The sequence below is a fragment of the Mustela nivalis genome (genome assembly GCF_964662115.1).
Source record: "Mustela nivalis genome assembly, chromosome: 1".
NCBI lineage: Eukaryota > Metazoa > Chordata > Mammalia > Carnivora > Mustelidae > Mustela > Mustela nivalis.
In genome coordinates this window covers 44,611,464-44,632,703 of record NC_139020.1, presented here as the reverse complement: position 1 = coordinate 44,632,703, position 21,240 = coordinate 44,611,464, and the positions used below count along the sequence as shown (strand labels likewise).

Below are 21,240 nucleotides of genomic sequence, written 5' to 3'. Positions count from 1 at the left end.
TATTTCTTTTAGCTCATAATCTGCCCAGATAAAAGTTAAAGTGTTGCACCTTATCCAATAATGTGAAGATGTTTTATTAGGTCCTCAATGAATTTCCTAATCTTCAAAATAGCACTGATATTATGGGAATTAATGTGTGCTCTAAAATGTCACATTTTCACACTGAAAATTATTGAATAACAAATTATAAAGAATAGATGTTACAGAAAACAACATTAACTTTTTGAAGATAAAGAAGATGGCATTTAAAAAGAAAACATTTACTTGGTAAAACTGTTGTATTTGTAAAATATATAATATAGTTCAAGAGTTTTAAAAACTGGAGTTTATATTTTCACTATAGCCAGGTAGCAAATAATTTATTGGGGCCGTATATTCAAAATTCAGATGGAGGAGAAGATTATGTAATTGGGCCTTTTGAAAATCAGATTATTTTATTATAGAATACTGTGTTGTTTAACTTAAATAATTACTTAGCAAATTGCCAGGTTTACTAATGTATCTTCTTTTTCACCCTTGTAATTACGTATTTATGAACTTTGCTTCAATTAAAATTTTAATTGAATAACAGAATATTAAGTTGTAACAATTTGAAAAATACATATACCTGTGTAATTGTTTTTTAAAATCTGCACCAGAAATCCTAGACACTCTTCTTTGAAGATTAGCATATTGTTGACCCTTGAACAACACAAGTCTGAACTGCATGGGTCCACTTATATGCACATTAAAAAAAAATAATACAGCATGATATTGTAAGTGTATTTTCTATTATGATTTTCTTAACATTTTATTTTCTCTAGCTTACTTTCCTGCAAGAATATAGTATATAATACATATAACTTACAAAATATGTGTTAATTGACTATTTATGTTTTTGGTAAGGCTTCTGGTCAATAGTAGGCTATTAGAATAGTTAAGTTTTGGGGGAGTCAAAATGTGTATGTGGATTTTTGACTGCTAGGGCAATAGGGGTGGTTGCTGTCCCTAACCCTCATGTTGTTTAAAGCTCAGCTATATATAAATATATAAGTCATTTGAAAATAAGAGCCCATATGGTGATACACTATTATACTGGGAGTAAAATGCCATGGATTATGGGGCTGGGATGATTATGAAAATATTAGGAACATCATCGTCATCAACAGCAGCCACTATTTGTTTCATAATAAACTCTCCTCGAGCACTATGCTTAGTACTTCAAATTAAGCACCATTCTGCACAAATTCAGCATTATTCTGCACAATGATCTTAATAGGTAGGTACTACTATTATTCCTAGTTTAAGTGGTTATAGTATTAGTATAAGGTCACACTTCTTGTACACAGGGAAGCTGGCAATCTAACTCTGATTTGCCAGGCTCCAGGCCCATGCTGATGCCAATATTTTACATGACCATTTTCACTAACAGAACAAATGGCTAGACCCAGTGCTTTTGTGGGACCTCAATCCATTTTGCTTGACCATGGTGTCAGGTCTGTAGAATGAGAATGTTTAATTAAATATCTGTCACAACCTCTCAGAGCAATTTTATTATGATATTGTGTTATCCATAAAGACTACAAATATTGGGAAGAACAAGATTTGCCTTTGAAAATAAAAGAGACACTCATGACCTGTGCTGCAGCTCTTGGTCCTTAATGGGGATAATTTCCACCTTTTTATCATATTACTGTTGGCCAGTCACTGAGCTCTATCTCAGGATGAAGGCTGTCTATAGTCCTTAACTTTGTTCACAAGGCTCTCTACAAATGGCTCTAAATACATATTTCCAGATTAATATCATTCACTAACTATGCTGAATTTCTTCCAGTTGCTTGAAAGAGAGTGTCAAACTCTCTTTCATGGTCAAGTCCTAGTCAGTCCTCTTACTTGAACATCATATCATTTGGGAGCTTTTCTCTGACTGTTTAGATTTGATTAAGTTCACAGACTTATGTTCCCACAGACCCTTAGACTACCTCTACCAATAAATTTCTATCATGTTTTATTGAAATCACTTCTTTTGTAATTTTTTTTTTTTTTTACGAATTCCATGAGGTCAGGGATTTTATTATTCACTATTGTATCTATAGTAAGTTGAATGATGACATCTGCATTACCCCTCTCTCTGCCCCTACAGAAAAAGAGAGAGAGAGAGAATTTGCAGGTGCAAATAAGTTAAGGATATCAGTCATCCTGTACTAGCTGGGTGGACCCAAATCCAATGACAAAGAGACAAAAGAGAAGACAAGAGAAGTCCATGTGAAGACAGAGGTAGAGACTGTGGAGATAAGCAGCCACAAGGCAAGGAATGTCTGGAGCTTCCAGGACTCAGAAGAGACTAGGAAGGTTTCTTTCCTAGAGCCTTAGGAGGGTGTATGCTTCTGGCCTCCATAACTGTGAAAGAATTTCTGTTGTGTGTGTCATTTATGACAACAGCTCTAGGAAACTTAATACAGTATTCAGCATATAAGGCCTAATACATAGTAGTAGCTCAATAAATATTTGAGGGAATGGATTGAATGATGGTTTGCATTGGGTGATTCTGTTTAAAAAAAAAATCAGATTAACCTAAGATAATCTATATCTTCACCTTCCCGTGAAGTAAGTCTACCCAACATAATTTTAATCAGAAGAATCAAATTATTCTGTATGCTTGGAGATAATACTTCCCAGAAAGCAGGAACTACTAGGAAGTACAGACTTCTACATTAAATCAAATTAATTAAGCTTAGAAATGTGACTCTAAGGTTAAGAACTCATCAGTTCATTCTACAAATGTTTATTGAGCACTTATTACATGGCGGACACTGAGATAAACACAGGAGATTCAGTGATGAAGAAAAAAGACCATCATTTCCTTCCTGGATTTACTGTTCATGGCAAAGATAGACAATAAACAAATAATTACAAGTGTAAGAACTGTTACAAAAGGGATACATAGGGGTTGCTCTGGAAAAAGAATAAGCAGTCACTAGCAATGAGTCAGCAGAGTGGCAGTTAGGAAATAAGCTGATTCTTGGGCAGCGTGAGAATTACAGTGCCAACCCCTGCAGTTGAAAATCACTGCATAGCTTTTGACTCCCCCAAAACTTAACTACTGTTAAATAGTAATAGCCCATTATTGATTGGCAGCCTTTTCCAATAATACAAACAATTGGTTAGCACATACTGTGTGTATTATCAACAACATCCCTTCTTCCAGCCTCGGGCCACCCTCCTAACTCTTTTCCAGTCACCACCTTTGAAATCATAATCTCAAGCCATCATTTTCCTCTGGGACTAGTCAATACCATTTTTTGAGCTTATTTCCTTCTTGCTGAGCAACGTGAACTCCCAGATTCATCAGAATTATTCCACCGAGGTGGAGGCCGCTGCCAACCACCTGGTCAACAAGCGTCAGCTGGCCTCCTGCACCTACCTCTCTTTCGCTTTTATTTCAGCCTCATAATGTGGCTCTGGAGGGTGTGGGCCATTCTTCTGTGAGGTGGGGTAGGAGAAGCAGGAGGGCACTGAGGGGCTCTTGAAGATGCAAAACCAGCTGGGATGGTCACGCCCTATTCCAGGACATGCAGAAACCATCCCAAAATGAGTGGGTTAAAACCCTGGATGCTGTAAAAGCCACCATGGCCCTAGGAAGAGCCTGGGCCAAGCTGTTTGGGATCCGCGTGCCCCAGATTCTGCCTCACACACTTCCCTGTCTCTGTGACTTCCTGTAGAACCACTTCCTGGATGAGAAGGTGAAATTCATCAAGAAGATGGCAACCACCTGACTATGCTCCACAGGCTGGGTGGTTCCCAGGCTGGACTGGGCCAGTATCTCTTTAAAAGCCTGGTGGTGAATATTAAGAAGGGCACGTATTGCATAAAGCACTGGATGTGGTGTATAAACAATGGATCTTGAAACACTGAAAAAATAAAATAAAATAAAATTACCAAAAAAAAAAAAAAAAAAAAAAAAGGGCTCCAGTGCAGCTTTGAGCCTCTGGGGCTCAGAGGTCCTGATGTCAGGGCTTCTGCCTAATCCTTTCCCTGCAGCAACTATGCAGCATTTTAACCACTCTGGAACCTTATCCCAAGTCTTGGGCCAAGTGAAAACAATAAAACTTTTTGCAAGGAAAAAAAACCCTACTAAAATAAAATTAAATCTCTGTGTATGTGAACATGCAAAGTTCAAACCCGTGTTGTTCAAAGTCAACTACCTGTGTTAAGGAGGAGGAAGAGAAGGAGGGAAAAAAGAGAAGGAGGTGTACTTTTTCCTTGGTTAGAGACCTCAAGGACCTGATTAATTTAAGTAGACATTTAGACAGAGAAACCTTAAAATCATCTACCAAATAGATTCCAGAAAAATACAGTATAGGTACAAATCCCCTGGCAAGTATGACAACTTGTCTGTTAGTATCATCTAGTCATTTTTTAATCCTAAAAAGATTATTTCTAATTAGTTTTATAGGAGAAAACGCATATCATTTACTAACGTAAATAAGACCCTTAAGAGCAAATGTGTCCTTAAAAAGAAACAATGCCATCAAGGTAAGAAATGTTGATCGGAAATTTGTCCCTTTGCTTAATGGAATGAGGTCGTAGTCTTGGAAAAATACAACTATACTAAAATAATTATTTCATTGTATGGTTTGGAAAGAGGCGAAAGAGGCACATGTCCTTAAGAGGAAGCAATTACCCAAAAAGAGATGCAAAATTGTTCCTGAACAAGAGCTTAGTACCTAGCCAATGCTTGGCATAAGTCAGGATGCCATTATAAGTGAGGTTTACTTTAGTTGTTTCTAATTAAAGAGAAAAAAAAGTGAGGTTCTTTACTTGGAATCCAAATACTTCTAAAAAATAGATTTAAGAAAATAAATTTCATGTCTTTAGGATATGAGAGAAAAGCAATTTGGCTATTTTTAACCAAAGAATTTTCTTCTACTGAGACATGATTTTTGTCTCTCTGTAATCAAGATTATTCTAGTTTATATTTACATTTCAAAGTAAAATCTGTTATTTGTATGCTGTGTCATTTTCTGTGGAATAGCTTTTAAAGTTAACTCTTTTCTGTTATGAACATCTTTTTAAAGTTATTGAAGACAGCAGTTACATAATTTTCTCTTTTTGAGTAAAGTTTTCTTAAAATGCTTGCCAGGGAAATAAATGGTGGTATATATTGTTTCGTATTTACATGTTTTATTTGTGACTCCCAGTTCTTGATGAAACATCAAAATTTCAAGTGATATTATCTCATTTCACCAAAATGATTTTTTTTTTAAAGCACAGGAGAAATCTCAACATTGTAATGGAATGACAGTACCCAGTAAACTAATCTTAAGATTTATTGACAGACCATGCAGGAAATCTTTAGCTTTTTTTTTTTTTTTTCTGGAAAAAAAAATTCTCCTTAGGTCATATACTGTAATCAGGATTAGTTTAACCTTATGAAATGAGATACATATACAAAGATTTAGCAATATATAATGGAAACTAATCTGTAAAACCTCAACACTATATGGTTATATAGACATATGTGTATAACATACAAATGAAAGCTGAGGATATATTTCTCCCAGACAAACAGAATTTTGTGATTTTGTAGATGATGCTGTTATTCTCTTGTCTACCTGGACTTGAAATGTGTGGTCATCTTTGATTCTACCTTTCCCTACAATTTCATGTCCAGAATCAAATCTTTATCATGTCTTACATTATTTTATGTTTATTACCACTAGCACAACCTCATTTCAGGCTTCAGCCTCCCATGATTAGACTACGTTTATATTTTTCTATTCAAATGGCTTTCTACAGTATTCTTCCCAATCCATCTCACATTATGTGGTCACATGGTTATTCTTTAAAATAAAATTTTAAAATATTCAGAGTCTTTCTCAGTGCCTAGAGGGTAAAATCATCCCATGGCAGTGGAAACACCATTCTTAGAGATATCCAGGCCTGAACCTGGACTCAGCCCTCCTGTAATTCTCTCCTTCGCCTTCAGGTTGATCAATTCTGCCATTCCTACATTTTAAGTAATTCTTTGATCCGCGTTCTCTCCTGTTCCCGCAGCTGTTCAGATACTCATCACACGTATTTGAATTCAGCAAGATGGCAACTTCCATCTATGTGGAATGCAGTGGAATAATAACAACGTGGACACAAAGCCTCTGAAGAGACATTCGATAGATATTCACATACTAAAGAATACATAGTTTACTCCATAAAACAGCTTTGATGCCTCACACTCTTACTTCAGATGTATTTATTGATTTCCAAGTTCACAAAACAGTAGAGTAATAGTAAATTAAGTAAGTGGAGGCCAAAAGTAAGATATCTAAAGAGAAGGAATGGAGTAGAAGTGCGCGCTGCTAGGCTGACCACCAGAAGAACTGGGGAAACTGAAAATCTGACATATGCTCCCAAAATATACACTACTCAAGAGTCAGGAATTTAGGATCAAATATCCCTGTAAAATTCAGAGAGCACAGAAGGACTCACTATGTTATAACTCAAAACATCAACATGATCATATAAAGTCAATCACAGCATGCTGACTTATGTCCAAGGTATTTTATTTAAAAAGGGCAAGAGTCTGTGGGAGCATGATTAGAAAAATATGTCTCTGAAAATACTTAAAAATAATAAAATAATACTTTTAAGGCCAAACCTTTGTCTGAAAACTTCAGTGGTCAAAAAAAGATTCACTTTCTGAGAATTTCAGGGGTTTTGGCTTACTTCAATTATACTGTAAGTTTTTTGAGGGCAGAAATAATATCTTTCAAATTTCTATATCACATGGGATTAGTACAGTGCCTTACACAATCTAAGAATTAATAAATATTCATGAGGAAGTGATAAAGAACACATTCTAGATATAAGGATTAAATGTCCCTGGCTAAAGAAGAGTTTTCATATATGAGGTATTTGGTAATGCTCCTGCTTAAAAATGTTCTAGTTATACAAACAGCCCCTTATACATTTGTTTTTTGGTATTAAATATGTTCAGAAATAAATTAATAGAAAATAGTGTGACTTAAGATTTTTTATTCAAATACCTCTGCTTAAGCTTTGAATGAAGTAAATATTTAGAGAAGTAAATATTTAGAGGAGAATATTTGCAATGGTATTATATTAACATGTTTCTTTTATGTTCAGTATTTGTTGCCATTTACCAACAGGAAAAATACTTCTAAGATGAGAGAGAGAGAGAGAAAGAGAGAGAGAGAGAGCAAAGACAAGGGATTCTGTGTTCCACTCAAGTAAACCAGTTAATAATTCTCTACTGGATAGAAAAAAAAAGCCTCATGGATCATATCTATTGAAGTAGGGATCCTTAGCTGGGATTATACTTTTTCAGAAAGTGATTTCACTGCTGTGCTTTCCTACCCTGGGCTGCCAGTTCTCCAGAAGTGATGCAATTCAGTACATCAATCTGTGGCTACATTGGGACAGAGAAGATTTCAAGATTTGCCCTTCTTGATGACCATAGTTTACTTGTCAGATAAAAATGCCAAATGACACAGAGATAATTGGAAAATGTGAGTTGGGTACATCTTGATGGAGAGGCAGAAGCAGAAGCAGGTAGTGCAGCATGAAACACATTTTGTTTTGTTTTAAAGATTCTTGTGTGCATTAATAGATGGTCAAGATGCCTTGACAGGCAGGCTTCATATGACAAAGAACAAAGAAAAGTGATTGAGGCATTTAAACATCTGGAACTCTGTTAACATTCTAAATGTCAAGGATTTAATTTGTAATTGTCTATATTTCATATTGTTATTTGCAGTTGAGATAGGTCTTTGATAACGTATTTTGCAATTGAAATACTTATGCCTTTATACATGCATATTTCATCTTTTTTTTTTTTTTAAGATCCAGTGTATAATAGAATTTCCTTACAAATTTCACAAATTCCCTGGAACAATCGATACTCAATTTCAAAAGACTATTTAATGTGCACCATAATATTAATAGTGAGTATTTGCATATTTGTAAACATATACATGCACTTGAGGCTATAGCTTCTCTATATAACAGTGTGGCTTGAGGTAAAAAGCTTTATAATTAAATGCATAGTCATTAGAGATCACAAATTTCATAAGGCTTACAAACTCAAAGGTTTCTTTAGAATCTATTTTTCATAGAAAAGTATGTGAAGAAAATAATCTTGATTTAAAGCACACATTAAACTGAGGGTTGCTGGAGGAGAGGTAGGTAGGTGGATGGGCTAACTGGCTGACCAGCATTAAGGAGGACACGGGATGTGAGCACTGGATGTTAAACGCAACTGATGAATTACTGAACTCTACATCTGAAACTAATGATGTATTATATGTTGGCTAATTGAATTTAAATTAAAAAACACTTAGAAAATAAACAAACACAAACAAAAGCACACAGTGGTTATTTAGAAAAAGTTCTAGAAAATTTCTTGAGGGGCGCCTGGGTGGCTCAGTGGATTAAGCCACTGCCTTCGGCTCAGGTCATGATCTCAGGGTACTGGGATCGAGCCCCGCATCGGGCTCTCTGCTCAGCAGGGAGCCTGCTTCCCTCTCTCTCTCTGCCTGCCTCTCTGTCTACTGTGATCTCTATCTGTCAAATAAATAAAATAAAATCTTTAAAAAAAAAAAGAAAAAATTTCTTGAGTGAATTCTCATTCATCAAAACAAACAAAAATATTAATCATTTAAAATGTGCTAAACACTGTGATATAGGGACTGGGGAGACAAAGAAAGCTTAATTAAGCCATGTTTCCTATCCTCCTAGTAGTTTCTCTTCAACCAGGGTGATACTCAAACCTTAACTGTAATATGGTGAAACTGTTGCTAAAATGGAGGCATGTGTGAGGGTCTTGAGGGAAGAGTAGGAGCGTGATAATCTCAAAAAAAAGAAAAAGGGAAGGAAGGCTTAAAAAGGAGTTGATTCTTTTTTTTTTTTTTAAGATTTTTTTTATTTATTTGACAGAGAAATCACAAGTAGGCAGAGAGGCAGGCAGAGAGAGAGGAGGAAACAGGCTTCCCACTGAGCAGAGAGCCAATGTGGGGCTACATCCCAGGACCCAGGGATCATTACCTAAGCCGAATGCAGAGGCTTTAACCCACTGAACCACCCAGGTGCCCCAAAGGAGTTGATTCTTAAGCCAAATCTGAAAGGATCAGAAGAAATTTGCAAGTAACCAAGGTGATGAATAGATATTGGGACATTCTAGTGTGAAGAAATGACATTGCATATATATGGAGACAACACAGCACTTGGAATTTTTTACATGCACTCTGAGACAGGATAGGAACAAGAATAGGAAGGTGGAGAGAATGGGTCATGAAAATTTAGTGACATCATCACTAAAAACATCAGCACGCTTGTGTTTTTCTCAGGAGTGGAATAGAGGGAGATGGGAGTTTACTTAAAATTGCAATTCTTACTGGAGATAGAAACTCTTGCAAATGTATGGGAAGAAACTGCCAGAAGATAAATCCAATTGAGGAGATTAAAAAAAAAAAAAAAAAGAGAGAGCAGAACTGAGATTGAGAAAGTATTGAGGCCATGTTTGGAGAGCTTGGATTTGGTCTGAATCTCACACTACTCTTTGAGCTTTTATTAATAAGGTAATAAGGTCTCACTTTTCATCAAGTCAGTAGGGTTTTTATCACTTGAAAATGAGAGTCCTACTTAATGAAATGAAACAAAGAAGAGAAAATTTGGCTGTATTTGTCCATTGCATATCCTATAATGAGGGGAAGGGAAGATAAGTGGGTCTTCATATTTCTAAATTAGCTACTCATAATTATTATTGTTTATTATGTTATTTGAGTTAGATGTTTTTAATCTCCATTTATTATTAAATTTTTATTCAATGCAGAACACAGCCTTTGCCTCAATAATTAGATGAATGAGATTGGAAAAGTAAAGGAAAATAGGGTGGGGGGGTTACCTTTTTATTATTTATTTATTTATTTATTTATTTTTTAAAGATTTTATTTATTTATTTGACAGAGAGAGATTACAAGTAGACAGAGAGGCAGGCAGAGAGAGAGAGGGAGGGAAGCAGGCTCCCCGCTGAGCAGAGAGCCCGATGCGGGACTTGATCTCAGGACCCTGAGATCATGACCTGAGCAGCGGCTTAACCCACTGAGTCACCCAGGCGCCCCGGGGTTTCCTTTTTAAAATAATCCTTTTTTTATACAAGGAATACCAAATCTTCTGGTTAGAAAAAAACCCATTTTCTTTATCTTTAATGGACTGATTGGTCAGAGGATAAAATTAGTCCTGCCTGTCCTATATTGAATGGACCTCATGTATTGACTTAATAAAATCTACATGGATGTAAAAACACACCAAAAATACAAACTAATGAACAGACATTTCTGAAAATTTAGCTAGACAACATTGTTAAAATCAGATTGTGGAAGAATCTGCCCAGTTTAAACACATCTAATTATAAACCCACTGCTACCAAATCTGGAGCTGAACAAATATCTGTAAAGATCTTTACTTAATCTTCACAGTTAATAATAAAGCAGATTTGAGGCGATGGCTGAGCTCTCTTATATGGCTTCAGTGGAAGCTTTACAAAAGCACCCAAACCAACAATGTTGGCAGTTGAGGGCAATTTCTCTTAGCTTTATGGACCCAAGCGCAGTGCTCCAACTAATTCTGATCACTGGCATCCAACAGGGACCTGCTATTCCCTATGCCAAAACTCATTTGATTATCCCCTGAAAATTAGTAACTTTTAAAGGAAATATTTTTAGATCATTGTTTGAAACTTCTCGAAGCCTGCACTGAATAACAGCAAACTGTTTACCTCAACTTCTAACTGATCACTGCAACGAAGTCTGGAGAGATTCTAACGGAGCCAACCTTGTCCCAAAAAACTATGGCTCCATCAATTTTCTTAATGTTCCCTCTATTACTTGTGTTGTGCTTTCTCTTGAACCATGTGTGAAGTCTCCGAGTTAAATATTTTGTATTAGAAACAAGAGGGTTTGAGGCACAATATTGTACTACAACTTACAGCCATTGATTTCAAGAAAATAAGGTTGTTTGCTTTGCCTGTTGATCTTTCACTAAATTTTGGCTTCATTGCCCAGAAAATCAAGTTAACTCAAAAGCGAGGCTTAGTATTGTGATTCTGGAAATGTAGAGTAAATATCCTTGAAGAAATTAAAAAGAAAAAATTTCCTGACATATGCATTCACAATTTCATGTTCTATAAAACAGTATTGTGTCTCATTTATTTACCGTTTACACCAATATCTTCACGACATGATACTGATTATAGACAAAATGGGTGTGTGTTATCTTGTTAGAAAGATATGCCTTTTCCTATATACTGATGATATGGGTTCAGCTTTCAACAACTAGAACTGATTTCTGGATACAAATAATTCTGTCATCCTACTGCTGCCAGAAGGGATTGCACGTCATCAACTTTATCAAAACTAAAATCATTTTCTTCGGCACACAGAAGGTGATTGATCAAAACTCTACAAAACAAGACAACCTATTCCATTTTGTACCAGCGTATTTTTTCCACAGCTTATCCTAGAAAGCATGCTGCAAAACTATGCAGTTCAATATAACGTTTTCCATGGGAGCATTACTCCTCGGGTTTCTTTTTGATGACTTAGAACACCTGCTTTGAAAATTTTCCAGGCCAGAATCATCTTTTTTCACAGCATCCAGTGATGTGGAACTCTGGGCTTTTAATATAGAGTATTCCTAATTGCTGGAGCAGATTCAGCTCTGCTTCATGCAGACAATCTTTGCTTTGCTTCGCTTCCAGGCCATTTCAGTGCAAATAGAAGGATAGGCAAAAATACTGGCTGGGTGTCTTTCCTTTAACAGTGGAAAGATTTCTGTATTGCTTCACCTTCTTTTTAAAGCATTTATACCATCTATCAGTATGAAAATAGATAAATCACATTCTAAGCTCTCTTTAAAGACTAACCCCAAAATTCTTAGTAAGTTTCCTCTGAGGCAACTGTTCAGCCCTGTCTCTGAAAACTGCCTCTTCCTCCACAGCAGGGTCTTGCAAAATTGTTCTCTCTGTCCCTGGTCCTTACTCACATGAATTAGATTAGAGATGGATACATGATTCATATTGGGCCCCAAACATGATCTCTCTTCCAGAATTTTGGAATTAGGATTTATGGTCCGTTTGGTGATTTTGCTTGGAACGAACGGAAGATATATCACTGCAGACCACGAAGCAGATAGATATATTTTCCTAACTGAACATATACACAGGTAAAACTAGTCCTAGGAGAGAGAAACAGAAACGAGTAGCTGTATGGACCAAAAAAAAAAAAAAAAAAAGACTAGTTGCCTTTCATTTCAAGAGCTTTCTAGTTTCTGGTTTCAGTCCTTTTTGAAGCCTAGCCATGTTTCGTCCCCATGTTTCCACTGTGGCCCTGTCAGGGACATTCTCAAATCTCTTTTTGCTTAACGCTCATGGCATACTTGATACCTGCAACCAAAGGGCCTTACGGTTTTCTGATTTTTTAGTTTCTGACCAAAGAATAAATATTTTGAAAATAAACTTAAAAAGTGATTCTTTTTCTTTCACTCCCCAGATATATGAGCTCTTTTGAAGACGGTATACATGGAATCGTATTAAGGAAACTTTCTCACTCATCTCATTCCCAGCATGGAAATCTCCTTCCATCAGTGACACTTTACCTTGGGCCTTCTTCTATCAAAGGCTGTGGTCACAAAAGTCCACATTAAAAAAAAAATAATAAAATAAACACACTGTTGCATGTGTTGAAAAAAAAAAAAACTGCTTGAGGCCATTATCCCCAAATTCCTCATCTGTCTTTCCTACATTTGTGCTTCACATCATAAGAACATGAGGACATCTCTGTTCTCTAGCTGCTTCCAGAAATCTCAGAGGCAGTGATAATGTACATGTAGTGCACCTCTAGTAATAATCCTCAAAATGAGATTCTGTTCCCTCTTGGTTTTATGGATCAAATTTTCTACTTCTAGCTATAATTTAGTAAACGTTTTGTATATGTGTTTTAGACCTCCTCAACTGTTTTTAAGGAGAAGAGCAATAAAAGTCAAATAAAAGTCAACATTCCTCTGTTTAATCAGATTTTCTGAGAGGGTATCCCTATAAAAATTAAGGGGAATTTAGATAAGTTAGCATATATATGGATAAATCATGCTACTTACTGCTTAAAGCATTTAGCTTTCTTCCTAGAACATGAAATTTGACTATACTTGTAATTCTCTCTCATCTCTACTAATAAGTATTAATGACTTAGATTGGTTATATGTAAGCTTGGGCATGTTCTGTTAAACAAAATTCTTGATTAAATAATTCTGGATGATTAACAAAAAAATAGAGGTCATTCTATCTCTTTTTAAAACATGAGAAGAATTTTCAAATTCCATATACTTATTAGCTTGACTAATTCATGTGTTGCATCCCTTATTTTGGTGGGGGTGGGGGCAATGGAGGTGCATACTTTCTAGCTTCAGGTGAGGTTTTCTACATTGCTGCTTTTCTAAATATTACCAAAAGGTATTTTTCTAATTGTTTTTGTTTTCCAAACTGAGTTTTATTATTTTTTACCTGTGCTGATGCCCCAATTGCCAAAGTATAAGCTATTAGAAGTCTGAAGAGAAGGGTGCATATACGACTCCTTCAACTGTCTCCACAGTCATGGATGGAGCAGGAATGCCTCCATCTCTCCTCTGGTATGTAAGTCCTTGTGCCTTAGAGGCACAGGTCACTGGTCAGTGTAAAGGTACAATTTCCCCATCAATCTCTTATGGAATCACTTTTCACCTTCCTTTCCAGTAAAGTATCTCTCCCTCCATCTTAGGCAGTAAAAGCATTGTGAAAAATAACGACAGAGATACAGTCTCATGTGCAGAAGTTTGAGTGTGTGTGTGTGTGTGTTTTATGAAAATTCATTAAATTTATCTTACCTTAAGGGTAATGGTAGAGTATGATCATGAATGATATACTTTTACAATGCTTAAAAATATTGCTAAAATCAAGCAAACAGCCATTGTAAAGGTATATAACTTTTTAAAAAAATTCTCCATGGGGGCTTGGGGGGGATGTCTGGGTGGCTCAGTCAGTTGAGCATCTAACTCTTGATTTCATCTCCTGTCCTGATCTCAGGGTTATGGCATTGAGCTCTGTGCTGGGCTGGCTCTGTGCTAGGCTCAGAGTCTCTTGTCCCTCTCCCTCTGCTTCTTCCCCCACCCACAACTCAGCATGGGCTCTCTCACTATCTCTCAAGTGCATAAGTAAAATCTTAAAAAAACAAAAAACAAAAAGCTCCATGGGTATTAACTGGGTATCTTTACATTTTGTTTAACTCAATTTGATATCTATCTTCCCAGTGGGCATTTGAGCAGGATGAGAGGAAGAAAAATGACAAAAAGGTAGATTCTTTTAAAATGGTGCAGCTTCCACGATGTGGATGGAACTAAAGGGTATTATTCTAAGTGAAATAAGTCAATCAGTGAAAGACAAGTATCATATGATCTCACTAATATGAGGAAATTAAGAAACAAAACAGAGGATCATAGGGGAAGGGAGGGGAAAATGAAACAAGATGAAACCAGAGAGGGAGACAAACCTTAAGAGGCTCTTAATCTCAGCAAACAAACTGAGGGTTGCTGGAGGGAGCAGGGTCAGAGGGATGGGCTGGCTGTGGGATGGACATTGGGGAGGGGATGTGCTATGGTGAGTGCTGTGAATTGTGTAAGACTGATGACTCACAGACCTGTACCCCTGAAACAAATAATACATTATATGTTCATAAACAAATTAAAATTTAAAAATTTAAAAGTTTTAAAAATTTAAATTTTAATTAAATTTGTTAATGATAATAATAAATTTTAATTAAATTAATTTATGAATGAATTAATTAAAAATAAAATGGTGCAGCTTCTTTGATGGAGAAATACAAACAGGAAGAAGTGGTTTAGAAGGACTCAAAAGGCATTTGAATGCTGCTGTACAGACTAGGACAAAGCGAAGAAGAATATTGTGCTAAAGGCAATTAGATAACACTTGTCTGCTGGGGAATTTGGATTAATTTGGGAAAGAATGAAAGAATGGAAGAGCCCTCTTTCCTGTGATTATGCAAAGTAAAATGTGTCTTTATAAAAGTTCAAATGGGGGTGCCTGGGTGGCTCAGTCATTAAGTGTCTGCCTCTGGCTTAGTTCCTGATCCCAGGGTCCTGATCCCAAGGTTCTGGGGTAGAGCCCTGCATCTGCATCCCACTCCCTGCTCAGCGGGAACCGTGCTTCTCCCTCTCCCACTCCCTCTGCTTGTGTTCCCTCTTGCTCTCTCTCTCTCTCTCTCTCTCTGTCAAGTAAATAAATAAATAAAATCTTTAAATAAAAAGTTCAAATATTCTCAAACCTGTATCTATTCCATAAACTGAAAAAGTAAAATGCTTCCTCAAACAAGATATTCTGTGCTTATTACTTATAGAACTTACAGTATAACTAATAGTATTTTTTTTTAATTTTTTTTATTTGCTTATAAACATATAATGTATTATTAGCCCCAGGGGTACAGATCTGTGAATCTCCAGGTTTTCACACTTCACAGAACTCACCATAGCACATACCCTCCCCAATGTCCATATAACTAATAGTATTCTGAGCCAAAATATAATTTTCAATATACAGCTAACATTTATTTTCTTTGGATTTCTTATTCCTGTGCAATAAAATCAGTTAAATGGTTATTTATTTAATAAAAAAAATTATTGAGGGATAGGTGGCTGTACGTCATTTCTACATGAAGACTGAGAATTCCATAGAAAAGTCCCTAAGGAAGTTTTCTTTCTAAAATTACACTTTTTTTTCATTAAAAAAATTTTTTTTCTTTCTTCCTTAAGAAATGTAAGGCATTTATAGCACAGGCTCATACAAAATACCATTATGTACCCAAGATGTGATTGACTATTCCTCAGAATGAGGACAGTCATTATTCCAAAAACTACTTCCAGAGTGCTTATGTGTGCTATCTGCAGTTCTAACTACTTCACATATAATTTAGGATATACTTTATAGAAGGAGAAACTGAGGCACAGAAAGTTTAATTAATTTGCCATGGTTATACAGATAGAAGTGGTGGAACCAAAATTTAAGTGCAGATAACCTAGTTCAGAGTTACAGTTTCCAACCTTTATGCTATATTGTCTGTTTGTATGAAAATTTTTTATGATTTAAGTATTTAGAAGAAAAGTGGCCCAACCCATAAATAATCTGATTACCACAGACACAGGAGGGACAGTGGTTCTGGGTCCACAAGGTGATGCCTCTGGAATAGGACTGATGGAGACTCCCTGACTTGCAAACTGTGCTGGTTAAGGGCTGGTATCTCAGAAGTTCAAGTGTGGAGCTAGCTTGCCCACCACTCCAGTGCTTAGGCACCGGGAGGTCAACTCATCTGAGGAAGCCCACTAACCCTGACATGTCACCTGTAAAAATGAAACAAAAACTGACATCAAGACTAGCCAGCTGTCTCTAGGGTAAGCTAATGGGCATGAAAAATAAATGTCAAAGGAAGAATCAGAGAATGACTTGATTTCTATAGGGTGTCTAGATACAAGAAGATAAGAATATTGTTTCATTTTCTAAAGACCATTTTGAAATTGTCTGAATGGAATTTTAGGGCTGAAAATTAATACCAATAATGTCAATATTGATACTCAAAATTGACTGACCCCTTAACCACACAAGTACGATATTCTGCTAAGTACTTCACATGCATTGAACCAATGCATACTCACAAGAACACTAGGAAGTAGGTGATATTCTTACCCATAGTTTTCCTTATGTGGAAACTGAGGCGAAGAGTGGTTAGCTAACTTGTACAAAGATAGTGATAGGGTCAAGATCTAAATCCAGAGTTAAGTCCAAAGGTTGAACTTTTAACTGAAATTCACTAGTTTTCTTTATCTATTTATCTGTGAAATATATATCAAGTTGAATTGCATGAATCAGATGCTATCATGAAAAATCTCCTCATTCTCTCTGCTTATTTATATCCTTCCTTTTCTTCAAGGCCAGGGTGAAGGCCCTCCTCCACAAAGTGTTTTCCAGCTGCCAGCTCATAGAATTAATTCAAATTATAGTGAGAGTTAACATTTAATAATCACATTAGGAGACAAACACTCCCTATCCTCTTTCTCAGCTTTACTCTTCTCCAGAGCATCTCTCATCACCTGGCTTAGAGCGTGGACAGGTTAGGAAGTGAGGGTAGCAGAAAAGGAAAAAATGGAGCATTGAAACTGCCATCTGGTAGCTACAAAGACCTCTGCAAATCTCAAGTGCTGAGAGGACCCTTCACAACTGTCTCGAATTGAACAGTGGCACAAAGCTTTGTGCCCCACAATGACCAGACTTGGATTCTGCCCACCTCTGGGGAAAGGAAATGACTCTGGGGAACGTAGCTTCCCCAGAGCTACACTGGGACAGAGCCAACATCTGGAAAGGAATTCAGCCAGGAGCCTTTGGCAGGCAGCGCACCCACTAGCTAAGAGATTAAGTGCGTGCCTGGGTCCTGAAGGGGAGGTCTAGGCAACACACCAGAGCTCTGCATCACTTAACATTCTAAATATTTTACTCCTTGTTTGCTTATTGTCCCCCTCCTCTCTGGAACATAAGCTCTAGGACAGGACACTGAGGATCTTTGTCTATTTCTGCTATAGCCACAGCATGTAGAACAGCACTTAGTATAGAGTACAGAGTGTGTTTTCACAAATGTTTTTGGAATAAATCAGTGTACAAACAAATAAATAAATTTCCAGTTTTCTGATGAAGAAACCAAAGCTTACATAAACTAAATTGCCTTTCTTAGGTCCTAATATCTAGGTAGTGGCAGAGCTTGGTCTGGCCCAAATGCTTAACCGCTTCATTCAGAGTTTCTCTATTTTTAGAGCAAGCATAGCTCATTTAGCACATTCCCTTTATTTTACTGATGAGAAACTAATGTCTAGAGTAGAGAATGGTCATGAGCCAGGATTCCAAGTGTTACATTGCCTTTACCAATTGGACCAACCAAGCAAGTAACCTAGCCTGAGACAGGTCCATCACAGCCTTGTGTGACATGTTAGTCTTGATGTCTAACTTTGCTTCACTAACATATCACCTTTATGATATCTAGATTCATGAAGTTTTCCAGATAGGTTAATTTCTAGAACATCTGCGACTGACCAACTTCTGTTGAAAGTTTGGCATGAGATGGCTCAGCTCCAGTTTTCTCAGGAGGCTCTGGTGAGAAGGTCATAATTCACTGTGTCTTGAAAGTCCAGAGACCAAATATGAACTGTCAAGGTGAAATATGCAGGCTCACATGCTGGCAGAGAGCAAGCATGTGTTAGAATTTAAATTGATAATCCCCAAGGTTCCAGCACCTTTGGTAGGAGAATTCTAAAGCTAAAATAGTCTCTAGGGAGTTTGGAAGTTACAATAGCTTTAGAGCAACAATGAAAAAGATATTTGGAAGGTTTTATTTTTAGTGTGGATAAAATGAAGGTGAGAAAATTAGATGTGTTAGCAGTGGTACCAGAGAAGTCAGTTATGGGAAGCTCATTCTGATTGGCTTGCTTGTCTCCAAACTACAGATAAAAGGAAGAAAAATAAAAACTCAGGAAGGTTTCCTGGCAAGATCAGAGACAACATCGTATGGCCCTTGCCTATCTATGACTCCAGTCACATGTCTTGTATTTTCTGTACCAAGATCATCACCCCCAACACTCCTTACCCCCACCTCTGTTGAAGCTGCTGGGTCTTCTTAGAATCACTAGGAGGGCTTGTTAAAACAGAATGTCGGATTCACCCCCAGAGTTTTTGATTCAGAAGTATATGGTTGAGTCCGAAAATCTGCATTTCTAACATTTTCTCTGGTATCGTTGCTACCGATTTTGGTGCAGGACCCACATTTTGAAAACTATGGTTCTAGCCATACTAAAATGCTTTCAGTTGCTAGAAGGTTCCATATTCACTTTCATCTGTACACCTGCACGCCTGCATACATGAAAGGGCAGAAGCTCCCTGACCCTCTTATCTTACCCCCCACATCACACTCCACCCCCCTCACTAGCATGGCCAAGTTTTATTTAACTTTAAAGTTGCTTTAAGATAGCACTTCTTCTTCAAAACTTTCCTTAACATAAGTTTGTTTGGGTTCTTCTCCTTGTGCTCCCCAAATGTCACATATAACCTCGTAAACTTGTTGAATTTTTTTAAACTTCTCACAAGCTTTTGTGAAAGCAAGGCACAAGTCTCTTCCTTTTATCTTTGGATCCACAGTGCCTCCTTCTATATCTGGCCCATGGGTTAGTACTTTTAAACCAAGTGAAAGAGTGAATGAATAAATCGAACAATTAAACATTCTGTTTGCTTTAGCTTTTGCTTCCTTTCACATGCCCTTCATTTTCTCCTTATGTCAAATTTAGAAACAAACATTGTATCAAATTTAGAAATAAACTCTCTTACTTCCCAGGATAACAACTTAAACAACAATTTTGAAGACACTGTCAATTTCATTTCTTCATTTCAAATGAGAATAGGAAGAGTGCATGAATGCAGAATATATGTATTACATGCATGTATGTATGTATAAATATGTATGCTAAATTCAGTAAGCAATATCGCACTGATCATTGTTTACAGAAATGTTGAAAATGTTGAAAAATCATTTAGTCTGCTTTCTGGTTTTATATCTAGCAAATATAAGATATACTTATTTTAAAAATAACTATAGTGCAGGAGCATTTTTTAAAGGATGCTCAGTTTCCCCAAAGCATAAGAAAATATGAAATTCAATTGTTGTGAATCAGCTATTTTATATCTGGTGGTAAAGTTGCCATATTCTGCTACTTTGTCTATCTTTACAGTGCCCTAATATGTTCATGCATGTCATGCTCTGGTTTGTGCACACACAGCTACATCCTTTAAAGGGCTCCAGCTATTCTGCCAAGAATTCTTGTTATTTAACTTAAATTCCACTGAACTACTGTTTACTTGAAAAACTAAAGTGTAATGCAAATACTTAAGCTGTCTCTTAATTCTTCAAACAAGGTTTGGTAGAGCTGGCTGGGTTTATTTTAAAAACATCTGTCCATTCAATATTGTGACTTCACAGTGAGGTACAGCAAAAACAGATGACTTGCACTGAGTGAATACAAATTTAAAAGATGTTACATTGGATAATTGAAACTTATTTTTTATTGTATCCTAGAATCATACAAATAGAAAAACTCAAATTATGCTTTCACATTTTGGACATAGGGAGATAATATTTAGTATTTGTATATTGTATATAAAATACTTTTCACCCACCTTGGAGAGTTTGACAACTCTTTCATTCAACTCTCAAGTTTCTTAGCTCTAAAAATCATGGCTTACCATATGGATAGAATTCCATTGGGAAGTACTATAGCAAGCTGTGTCATCCTTGCAGCTTGGGATTTCCTAAAGGACAATTTCATCACAGCCTCAGGTGTTTCTGCCCTCTCCCTGTAAGAACTAAAGCTATGTATCACCACTGGGCATCATTCCACAGCGAACTAGAACTCCCCTCCTGCTTTAGAATGCCATTCCAGAAGTAGCTACTGAATAGCACCATACTCTTTATCTTGTCTTGGGCAGAGTACATAATCATGCAATTGATGGAAGTAGGAGGTCAGCCACAATTAAGAATCCCACCAGCAGTTCCAGATAGGCTGGCTATACACAGTTATATTAAGAGATTAAGTTTTCTTGACTTTGCCCTTAATGCTTTCCTAAGCACAAGAATATGACATTTTTATAAGCCACTTCAAGATTCAAATCAATAAAGCTGATTTGTCTAGTCCAAAGAATGGTTGTAATTCTTCATGTATTATATAGGAAATATATTTTTCACTAAATTTGGAGCAATTTGAAATGTCTATGGAATATTTTTGCTCTCTACAAGAATTCAAGGTTGTAAAGTCAAGTAACTTGACAGAAAAATTCAGGCAATTTATATGATAGCTGATAGAAAAAATCCATCTCCTCTCAAATCAAGTCAAATTAAAATTAGACTTTGAGAATGGCATATATAGGAAATTCTGTTAGAAGAGTCTCTGGTGTGGCTTAGTCTAAGCTTCCTGAAGATAGAAAATGTTTATTATTTATATATTTTTTTTCCTTCTAGCTTTATTGAGGTATAACTGACAAAGAAAATTGCACATACTTATGGTGTACAATGTAGTGTTTGGATATAAGTATACACTGTGAAATGATCACCACAATCACGC

At 36.4% G+C, this 21,240-nt stretch overlaps 1 protein-coding gene and 1 pseudogene across 3 annotated transcripts in view; one reads left to right on the top strand and one right to left on the bottom strand.

Annotated features, from left to right (window-relative positions):
- The window catches only part of LOC309844750 (ephrin type-A receptor 6), a 519,889-nt gene that overhangs the window by 255,431 nt on the left and 243,218 nt on the right, over positions 1 to 21,240 (bottom strand). The gene's annotated exons all lie outside the window — the stretch shown is intronic.
- The window catches only part of LOC309841038 (ferritin light chain pseudogene), a 28,707-nt pseudogene continuing 8,883 nt past the window's right edge, over positions 1,417 to 21,240 (top strand). The window contains exons 1-2 of the transcript in view: positions 1,417 to 1,475; positions 3,307 to 3,840. The product of the transcript in view is annotated as a ferritin light chain pseudogene (transcript). The remainder of the gene's footprint in view (positions 1,476 to 3,306; positions 3,841 to 21,240) is intronic.